Here is a 12,035-nt window from a genome sequence, read left to right as displayed (position 1 = left end):
TGTGTAGTGCAACTTAAGAGACAGCAGGGGGAAGCAGAATCCTATACTTTGTCAACTCACAGCATCAGTAAAAGCATGGGGATATGAAATACACAAAAAAACACCACATGACGGCAGCATCGTCTTTAGAATGGCGATTAGCTCTGTTCTGTCGCCACTTTCCACAGGTAATAATTGCATACAATCGGGGCGTTTCACAATTGTTCCTTCATCAAATAGTCATTAGTGCAAGAAAATTAGAAGTGACAGTTGTCGTGGCCTACCAGTTGTGTCACAGTCACAGAGGAATTGACCTAATTGAGGTTACCTCTTTTACCAAATGTATTACACTTCATTTAGCTGATCTCATATGAGATTCAATAAATAAATAATGTAGTTTTTTAAAGCGTACCTTTATAAATAATGACTGTATGAACCCCACTGTGTCATTTAGTTAGAATGATATCAAAAGATTGATTAATGCTTATGAAGGCGCCACTTTTAAAGTCACTGAGCTCTTCAGTAAGGCCATTCTACTGCCAGTGTTTGTCTATGGAGATTGCATGGCTGTGTTCTCTTTATACACCAGCAACTGGTGTGGCAAAGCTGTCAAAAAGGCAAAGGGTGGCTTCTTTGAATATTCTCAAATATAAAATATATTTTGATTTGTTTAACACTTTTTGGTTACTACATGATTCCATATGTGTTATTTCATAGTTTTGATGTCTTCACTATTATTCTACAATGTAGAAAATAATGAAACACCCTGGAATGAGTAGGTGTGTCCAAACTTTTGACTGGTACTGTATGTGACACAGTATTCTACAATGAGTGGAATGTTTTCTAAAAAGATTGGTAACTAGTCTAGGTCTCTTGGGGAAAATATAGGCTATAAGTCCGTTTCTACGTTTTCAAATGGAATGAGGGGAATTTCGTAATTTCCACCATAAGTCTATTCTCAAGGGGGTGGACGGTGAAATAGGCTACCGTAGATCTTTAAATACCAATAACAGCCTTTTGGTACCTATCAATTACATTTTTATTTTTGGGGGGGATTTCACAAGTCAAATGCATTGAATTAACATCAAACAGATCGAATTAAAGAAGCGTACCAAGAAACGTGGGACATGGACAGAAAGTTAAACAATTGGTAATGTCAGGCTTACAGTGATACAAAGGCTTATAAGAGTTTCAACATGGGTAAGTTCATTTTATTTGTGTTTTGAAACATTGACAGAAAAAAGTTAGTAGCCTATTAGCCTGGATACAAACTGGTAACTTATGAGGTTGTAAAATACCATTGACAAAAATGTTTTACTTGAAACGGAATTAATTATAAATGGACTATATTGAATAAACCTGCGTTAACTTAGTGGGTTATTGTGTAGCCTAGATATATTCTATGTTACGGACTCTGTAACAACTACAGATTTTAAACTTTTTTTCCATCGCGTAATATGACGGGCTTGGAAACACCATGCAAGGCACTGTGCAACCTACTTCGAAATATATGTCCTTATAAACATGAAAACATGCTGATTCTGTTCAATTAAGCAAACATAATGAATGCTTTATTAAGGCTATTGTTATGATTTCACTGTAACGTATTCAAATTTCCATAAAAAATGTCAAATAAAAAGTCATTTATTAGGCAATTTCATAATAGTAATTAGGCATTCGAAATCTATAGTTACCATAATAAAAAGATAACCATTCAAGTTAGCGGATTCAAATCATAATGCCGACAACGGGCGCCTGTTTACACCTCTCAAGCATGTCTCTTACGTGAGCGACAACAATTCTAATCTCCTAGTGCGGGACGCCATTTGGGCAGGAGAACAAAGCAACAGATTCTCAAATTTGTCCGAACGCTAGTTGAACGTGGCAAAGGTTGGGAACCTTTAAGCTCAGTCAGGAGTGCTTTGTCCTTGCGCTCTAGGCTGAGTTTATTAGCTCGACCTCCCATCCACACCGTTCTTCCCCTGTTCAAACGGTCCTAATAAAGAAGGCCTCATGCTGGCAACTCAATCAGACCGGTTTCTTTGACCTCTATAGCCTGCCCTATACCCTGTAATTCAGCCTTCCTATACTGCTATTCTTTACATTGCTATGGGGATCTTGCCTTAATGCTGAACAGGCTTTTCTTTCGTGTCCTTATTATCTGGATGGAGAATTGTCTATGACAGAACAGAGCTACTTTGCAGGTGTCTCTCCCTGTGTGTGTGTGTGCGCGCGCGCGTGTGCGCGAGAGAGAGAAAGAAACAGAGCAGGCCTAGTTATTCAGTCAAGCTATGATGGCCCCTCAATATTAACATGAGTTTTTATTAAACCTTTATTTAACTAGGCAAGTCATTTAAGAACAAATTCTTATTTACAATGATGGCCTACCCAGGGCAAACCTGGACGACCTTGGGCCAATTGTGCACCGCTCTATGGGACTCCCAGATGTGATACAGCCTGGATTCGAACCAGGGATTATATTGAAGCCTCTTGCACTGAGATGCAGTGCATTAGACCACTGCACCACTCAAGAGCGAGTGATAGTTGAGTCTCAATCAATGGAGAATTGTCCAGATGTATACAATATCAATATTCCATTCCATCACTATCTTGTGGAATTTGTCAAGAATAAGAGGATGATGACAAGAACAAAAAAGTGTAAAAAGGATGTCGGTCATGCTCACTATGCTTCAGCAAATAGAAACTTCAGTTTGTTACATAAGCATTAATCAATCTTATATCATTCTAACCCATGTATTTTTTCTAAGTTTACCTTATAAATAAATGGCTGTATGCACACAACTGTGTCATTTAGTTTTCATGAAGAATGATATGACAGGGGTGCAACAACTCACAATTGTAAAACTAACTCAAAACCAACAGGTGCATTATTACTTTAAATTTTTATTATAAGCATGTATAAATCCTTATAATGCCCTTAAAAAAATCCTTGATAGAAAAACGATTTGAAGCTATACACCTGGGTCATTCTTGAATTGAGGTGGCATTTCGGCATGGCACTTTAGAAAAAACAAAAATGTTCCTAAATGTTTTATTTATTTAAATGTGTTTTGGTACATCTTCCCATTCTAAATCAACTAATATGGTAGCTTTAATACATTTAAATATATATTTTTACCATTATGATAACATTGTGCCACCAGTAGGAGTAGTAACACCAATGATGACAACACCAATGATACGATTTAGGTAAATTGGGAGTTTCTAAAATGGAGGCCACATATTCTCAAATCTAAGGTCATTAACCTGTGGGAAATAATTTACTGAAGTGATATGATTAATATTTTCATTTCATTTGAGTAACATCATGAGACACTTTGGATTTAGACACACCAAATTATCAACAGAATCCTCAAATTTATGACATAAATGTAATTTATCTAATAAATGTAATATAGACCCTTTCCCAATAACAGTTTGCCACTGGACGGAATGCTCAAGGTCCTTGTATATATTCATAATGAGGGATTTTCAAGGCGGTAACACCAGTGACTTAAAACTGAGGGACACGTGATATATATATTTTTTAAAGTCTTTTAATAGCCTTCTTTGTTTTAAATGATCTATACAATTTAATAAATAATTTTGTTTACTTTCTAGCATTCAAAATAATAAATATCTCTAAATCCCCAAAACACTACAACTCTACTGGGTAACTACTGGGAAAAATCTATTTGTTCACCCTAAGTAGGCTACTTTAAACAATGCATAAACATAAAATGTTGCAGTATAAATAACTTGCATTATGTTTAATCGTTGATAAACAGTTCAATATAAAAAAAAGAACATGTATAATGCGTAACTATTTGTCATTTTAAAGTGTTTTTCATGGTTGCAAAGGCGAGGGACGCAAATGCCTCTCCAATTCAAGAATGACTCACTTGTAACCTAAAGCCCCCTGAATGAACCATAGATTTAAGCACTACTTTTAGTCAAGACAGCTAACCATTTATAGTGCAACACACTATTCAATTCCAGAGGGGTTGGGTTAAATGTGGAAGACTAATTTCAGTTGAAGGCATTCAGTTGTACAACTGACTAGGTATCCCCTTTCCCTTTACAATGTGTGGTGCTGGCAGATCCACACCTAGGAGCTGTACCCTCAACAACACACGTCCCTGGACAGCAGATCCACACCTAGGAGCTGTCCCTTCAGCACCACACATCACTGGACAGCAGATCCACACCTAGGAGCTGTCCCTTCAGCACCACACATCACTGGACAGCAGATCCACAGCTAGGAGCTGTCCCTTCAGCACCACACATCACTGGACAGCAGAGCCACACCTAGGAGCTGTCCCTTCAGCACCACACATCACTGGACAGCAGATCCACAGCTAGGAGCTGTCCCTTCAGCACCACACATCACTGGACAGCAGATCCACACCTAGGAGCTGTCCTTTTAGCACAGCACCCCTGCATAGGGGTGGCAAGTAGCCTAGTGGTTAGAGCGTTGGACTAGTAACCGAACGGTTGCAAAGTTAAATCCCCGAGCTGACAAGGTAAAAATCTGTTGTTCTGCCACTGAACAAGGCAGTTAACCCACTGTTCCTAGGCTGTCATTGAAAATAAGAATTTGTTCTTAACTGACTTGCCTAGTTAAATGAAGGTAAAATATATTTAAAAAAAATGTAAAGTGAAGAGGCAGCAGCAGGTCCACAGTATAGGCCCACATACAGTATCTCTCTCTCTTTCTTTCAATCTGTCTTTCTTTCACAAACACACACACACAGAGTCATTTCTTGACGTTATCATCAGTATAACATCAACTATTGTTCTGTTTCCTCTGAAATGTGTGCAAAAGACAAACCCACAGCCCAAACTATTTTTTTAAAGCCCTCTGCATGCGTAAGATATGCGTAAGGTATGACGAATCTCATCTCTAACGCCCAGGAAGCTCCGATTCCAACTCACATTAGATAGATCTGCAAGCATTATAATGTCAAAATACATTCATTAGTCACCAAATATGGAGTATCGCCGAGAAAACTATCTTCATTTACTCACATAACAGCCGGTATATACTTCCAAAAAGGTTCTAAATAAAGCTACAAAAAACACCTATTCGGTACCTCCAATGTGTTAATGAATGTATTTTGATATTATAACGCTTGCAGATCTATCTAATGGGAGTTGGAATCGGAGCTTCCTGGGCGTTAGAGAAGACACACATACTCATCGTCGACATATCTAAAGCACAGATACTGGGGCAGCAGAAGGCTAAAGCATAATTGTCGAAAACAGTCCTGAAATGTCTTTGTTGTATTCCTTAACATCACTCATCATTCTCCATCATTCTCCTTCTCATTCAAATCACAGCCCCTAAATTCGAATATTGGCATGACAGGGTTTTTTTGTGTTCTTTTCTTCTTCTTTTTTACCCTAACCATCTCAGACTAGAGACAGGAGTAGTAAGAGGATGCCAGCAAGTTTAATTATTTTTAGAACAGGGACCCACAAAATAACTGCATATAGATGTTTTTATATATATATATATAACAGTCAAAAAGTTTGAACACACCTACTCATTCAAGGGTTTTTCTTTTAATATTGCCTAAATTGTAAAATAGTGAAGACATCAAAACTATGAAATAACAAGTATGGAATCATGTAGTAACCCATTTTTTTTTTTAAACAAATCAAAATATGTTTTATATTTGAGATTCTTCAAAATAGCCACCCTTTGCCTTGATGACAGCTTTGTTCACTCTTGGCATTCTTTCAAACAACTTCATGAGGTAGTCACCTGGAATGCATTTCAATTAACAGGTGTACCTTGATAAAAGTTAATTTGTGGACATTCTTTCCTTCTTAATGTGTTTGAGCCAATCAGTTATGTTGTGACATGGTAGGGATGGGTATACAGAAGATAGCCTTATTTGGTAAAAGACCAAGTCCATATTATGGCAAGGACAGCTCAATACGCAAAGAGAAACGTCATTACTTTAAGACATGAAGGTCAATCAATGCGGAAAATTTCAAGAACTTTGAAAGTTTCTTCAAGTGCAGTCACAAATACCATCAAGCGCTATGATGAAACTGGCTCTCATGTGGACCGCCACAGTAAAGGAAGACCCAGAGTTACCTCTGCTGCAGAGGATAAGTTCATTAGAGTAACCAGCCTCATAAATTGGCAATTAGCTGCACCTCAGATTGCAGCCTAAATAAGTGCTTCAAGTAACAGACACATCTCAACATCAACTGTTCAGAGGAGACTGCGTGAATCAGGCCTTCATGGTCAAATTGCTGCAAAGAAAAACTACTAAAGGACACCAATAATAAGAAGAGACTTGCTTGGGCCAAGAAACACAAGAAATTAACAGACTTGTAGAAATCTGTCCTTTGGTCTGATGAGTCCAAATTTTAGATTTTGGGTTCAAACATTGTGTCTTTGTGAGATGCAGAGTAGGTGAACAGATGATCTCTGCATGTGTGGTTCCCAATGTGAAGCATGGAGGAGGAGGTGTGATGGTGTGGGGGTGGTTTGCTGGTGACACTGTCAGTGATTTATTTTGAATAAAGTCAAGGCACACTTAACCAGCATGGCTACCACAGCATACTGCAGTGATACGCCATCCCATCTGGTTTGCACTTAGTGGGACTATCATTTGTTTTTCAACAGGACAATGACCCAAAACACACCTCCAGAATGTGTATGGGGTATTTGACCAAGGAGAGTGATGGAGTGTTGCATCAGAAGACCTGGTCTCCACAATCACCCTACCTCAACCCAATTGAGATGGTTTGGGATGAGTTGGACCGTGGAGGGAAGGAAAAGCAGCCAACAAGTGCTCAGCATATGTGGGAACTCCGTCAAGATTGTTAGAAAAGCATTGAGGTGACTACCTCATGAAGCTGGTTGAGAGAATGCCAAGAGTGTGCAAAGCTGTCATCAAGGAAAAGGGAGGCTAATTTGAAGAATTTAAAATCTAAAATATATTTTCATTTGTTTAAAACTTTTTTGCTTACTTCATGATTCCATATGTGTTATTTCATAGTTCTGATGTCTTCACTATTATTCTACAATGTAGAAAATAGTACTAGTAAAGAAAAACCCATGAATGAGTAGGTGTGTCCAAACTTTTGACTGGTGCTGTATATACCAGTCAAACTGGTATATATAACTGAAGAGTTCAGTGACTTTCAACGTGGCACCGTCATAGGATGCCACCGTTCCAAGAAGTCGGTTCGTCAAATTCCTGCCCTGCTAGTGCTGCCCCGGTTAACTGTAAGTGCTGTTATTGTGAAGTAGAAATGTCTAGGAGCAACAACAGCTCAGCCGGGAAGTAGTAGACCACACAAGCTCACAGAACGGGACCACCGAGTGCTGAAGCGCTTAGCGTGTAAAAGTCGTTTGTCCTCAGTTGCAACACTCACTACCGACACTCACTACTTCAGCACAAAAACTGTTCATTGGGAGCTTCATGAAATTGGTTTCCATGGCCAAGCTGCCGCACACAAGCCTAAAATCACCATGTGCAATGCCTAGCATCTGCTGGAGTGATGTAAAGCTCGCTGTCATTGGACTCTGGAGCAGTCGAAATGCATTCTCTGTAGTGATGAATCACGCTTCATCATCTAGCAGTCAGACGGATTAATCTGGGTTTGGCGGATGGCGGGAGAGTGCCACCTGCCCGAATGAATAGTGTCAACTGTAAAGTTTGGTGGAGGAAGAATAATTGTCTGGTGCTGTTTTTCATGGTTCAGGCTAGGCCTCTTAGTTCCAGTGAAGGGAAATCTTAATGCTACACCACACAATGACATTCCAGACGATTCTGTGCTTCCAACTTTGTGGCAATGTGTGTATATATAGCATCCTGCCTGGCCCTTTTCCTTATGAGAGTGTTTTTTACCCTCAAAAGTCAATAAAATGTATAGAAATTCTGTTGATGCACTGCAAACATGGGCTACATCAATGCACTGGCGATTTTAGTATGTAAATCTTGGTGGGGCAAAAATAAAAATTGGGGATACATGCCAGCAAAGCCCCTACACAACACAACACTAAACAATACATAAATTGCACTTTAACGGTGACAAACGGTGCCCACAAACTGTTAGGGCCTACATAAAGCTGTCCCAACAGCAGAGTCACAACAGCAGTCCCAACACCTTACCACTGCTACACCTGGCTATCAGTGGCTATCGGCAGAACCTTGTCTGGCAGTGAAACAGTTCATTCAGCCTCATTTACTGCCTTTTAAAAAAGCATAGCTGATATGTATAACTTGCTTAAACAAATGTGGTTTCTATTGACATTTGAGATCTACAAACTATGGCATAAAGGGACGACAAGCGGATAAGAGGCAATCAGTAATTTCGATTAAGGCATTAATGAGCGAGCAAGGACGGACGTAGTCAATACAGCTATTTGTTCAGCACTTTTGAAATGTACAGCGACAGAATTCAGAACATAGGCCATTCTTATAGTGATCTCCCTGTACACCAAGTCAGAACCTTAGGATAAATGAAGAGAGCATATAAGCAGACAATGAAAGCTCTTACAATATTCGATGATTACATTTCTCTAAAACAGGTTATAGGCTACATGTGCACCACCAAATCAGAACAGTAGACAAAATTAAAAGGGAAAGATACACCAAATTCTTAGGGTGAGGCACATGGGCTACTAACAGCTTACTACACAACATACAATCAGTATTACTTTCTTAGCTACACATATCTCCCTGGCATATTCCATCATTTATGCAGCAGCATACAAGACATTTTTGGACTCACCTTGCTGTACTGTGCTCACTTGAACAGGAAGGTGGCCCGGTGGTCCTTCGTGGGCAAATTTTGTCAACAAACTTTGTCATCAAAGTCTGCCATTCTCTGGATGTATGGCGCTTTCAAGACAACTGGTAACTGTGACAAAAACAAGGTTGAATCATGATGACGTCAGTGATCTTCAGGTCGTAGCTCTAGAAAGAGGCCGAGTTCCCGACTTACAATTCCGAGTTGGATGACCGTTCAAAATGTATTTTTCCTGTCGGATATCTTTTTCCCAGTGTTACCAGTTGTCTTGAACTCACTGAAGTAAGATTTCTCAGTTCCGAGTTAACCGTTGTTTTGAGCGCGGCAGAAGTCCTGTTGGATTGACAGCATGGCCAATGTTGAATGTTTCTCATTTTAAACTTGGAAAAGAGACCCTTAAACCCAGATTTAGACCACACATCCACTCCACTGAATAGCAGGCTAGTGATTTATTTGCAATGCCGGCAGTTGGCCACTGATTCCTTTCAAACCACTCATTGTTGAATTTGCCATTTCCAACTTGTTGTGTAATGTTTATGTCCAATGGCCGATTAGCACAGATACATTTTTATCTATAATTTATCTTCAGTATTTCTCTTCATATGACAAGGATTAAAAAGGATTTGCCAATAGATTGTTGACTTGATTCATGATGATGACTGCTAGCTAAGATCAGTCCAATCAAAGCTACTGTTGATATAATATGATTTGATGTCATTTTATCTATGGCCAATGACCTTGAGCCTTCTTGGATGGGCACTTCTAATGTAACTCTATGGCAGCACCCAAGGGGCTTGAATTTTCGAGCTCTACCCTTAGATTTGGCGGTGACCCCATGAGTGACAGAACAATGAGCCGATCACTGCGCAACTAGAGAACATTACCAGCCCCTACACTCCGTATTTTCCGCACTGAGCTAGGCTGAAACACCTGCATTTTGGAGGCGCCTTACACAAGAAAGCAAAAAAGAGTCCATGTTTGTATGCGGCTTTATTAACGCAATGATTTAAAAATAATAATAATAATAATAATAATTTACATTGTAACATTTTTTGCAAACTGATATGTGACATATATTAATGACAAAATATCATGCAAAACAGGCAAACATTTCTGTCTCAAAACAGGTGAGGCTCGGCCCTGAATGACTGCATTACTGGCTTTAAAGGTTTTGAAACCCCATCTTAGAAATTGAGCAAAATCTTGTGGGAAATATTTCAAATCACTATATACGCCGAAAATATTATTGAAGATGCATAAATTAAACATCCAAACGCAACATAAGCGGTCTACACTCGCCCTCTGCCTCAAAATTAATTTATTCGCTCGTGCTTCTTATCAGTCTATCCACGTTAGTTTTCTCAGTCAGTCTTGTTAAAACAGTGTTCTCTATTTCATAGCGCATGCGTAGTAGTCTTTTGTTGTATACTTTTGCATGTATTTCCCACAGTGTACCGCTAAACGTACTGGTCTCGTCTGGTAGCGCGGATGAGAAAAGAATAGTGTGACATTGCATGTGGTTTGCTGCTGTCTGCAAGGTTCTGAGATTGTGACATACGACCTGCCAAGTGTCTGCTTCTCACGCTGGTATCTTGGCAACGTGTGTCGCGCGTGTGTGTGTGTGTGTGTGTGTGTGTGTGTGTGACTAGAGGTTGGGGAGGAGGGAGGGGGCGGGTCGGTTTGATAATGAACTTGAGTCATCTCATCACGATTCTGAAAGTCTCTTGTCAACTGCGATGGATCCGGGTTCCCATGCATTGCTGGGAGAAAAACGGGGCCATTGTGTATTATCCATAGCCCATTAGCCGCACTTTTAAAAGGAGCCCCGTGGTCGAGAGCGGTTTAGGCAAAACATGAAACAGTGGCTGTATTTATAAGGTGGTTTCCAGGAAAACACCCAAAAATTGAGAAGACAAGGACATCTTTTTTTCATTTATTCAAATCAACAATAAGGGGTGAGCCAGTAGCTACAATGACTGTTTGGTGGATTCGCCCCTTATTGAACAAATAGGCTATTCAAAGGGGTTTCTTAGCCCCAACCCCATGTGTGATTATCATGATAATCATGCAGCCAGCCCAGACTGCCTCCCACAAACTCGCATTCTTGGAAGTCTGAACTTGGCTGACAGTTTAAACGCACTGTCCAACCCCTACGACCTAACGGACGCTCTAGTTTGCTATGCGTGAATTGTTTCTGGTGGACCATTATGAAATATATTAATTCATGCATAAGAATATATTTCCCTTTGGTGTTCTTCTCCATCAATAATTGTATTTATTTATCCAAGCCTATATCTTAGTTATAATTCACAACGTTCACATGAATATACCCCAGTTGAATGTAGTTCTAAGCTATTTTGGTTACTTTTGGTCCAATATAGACCTCAGTATGTAGTCATAAGCTATTATACGTTTGTTTGTTTGATGATTGATGTGTATTGGCCAGGGCCAAACGTGTGTGTGTGTGTGTGTGTGTGTGTGTGTGTGTGTGTGTGTGTGTGTGTGTGTGTGTGTGTGTGTGTGTGTGTGTGTGTGAGAGAGAGAGAGAATGCGTGCGTGTATGTATGTAAGTGATGCGGGAGTGGGGAGGGGGTTGGAATGTTGCGACAGGTCCACATTGTCACTCCACGGATTTGTCTGGTTAATTTCAGAGGGTGGGGACAACGATGTTACCGCATTGAGTCACAAAGGGGTGGGCCTTGGCAATGGTATATGATTTCTGACATACGAGATCCAGACCATAACCAGTTTGGAAACGGTCGTATTGTCAGGTTGGAAGGCTAGGAAAACGGACAGCCCCAACTCTGCCTTTTACAAGGGGGAGGACAGGGCTGTCTGTGTGGGGAAATATTGCTACTACGATAGCTGTGAAGAAACAGTGGGACCCGGTTGATTTAAAACGAATGGATGGTCCCAGGCGACGTCACCATCAACCGTCGCCTCGAAGCTCGAGAATCTGCTGATATTATTCTGTAGGTGCTCATTTCGTTTACATCGCTCTGCTCATGCAGACAAGTCGGCAGTTGTGAGAGGCACGTGACAACCCCACTAGATCCACCCTTGTCTTCTGAGGGTAAGAGTCGAACGTTATGGAATGAAATAACAACATACAGGCCTTTTTGTGACCGATGTTGCCAGCGCAATGGCTTTATGCATATGGTAACTGTTTGTTCTACATTCTGTGTATGAGTAATGCATTGTAGGTTCGGTGCTTGGCAAGAGGGATAGTCGCAGTCAATAGGGAACTATATAATTGAAAGGGAAACAACGATTTGTGG

This window comes from Salmo salar, chromosome ssa14 (genome assembly GCF_905237065.1).
Source record: "Salmo salar chromosome ssa14, Ssal_v3.1, whole genome shotgun sequence".
NCBI classification, from domain to species: domain Eukaryota; kingdom Metazoa; phylum Chordata; class Actinopteri; order Salmoniformes; family Salmonidae; genus Salmo; species Salmo salar.
Note: the sequence above shows the minus strand (reverse complement) of the source record.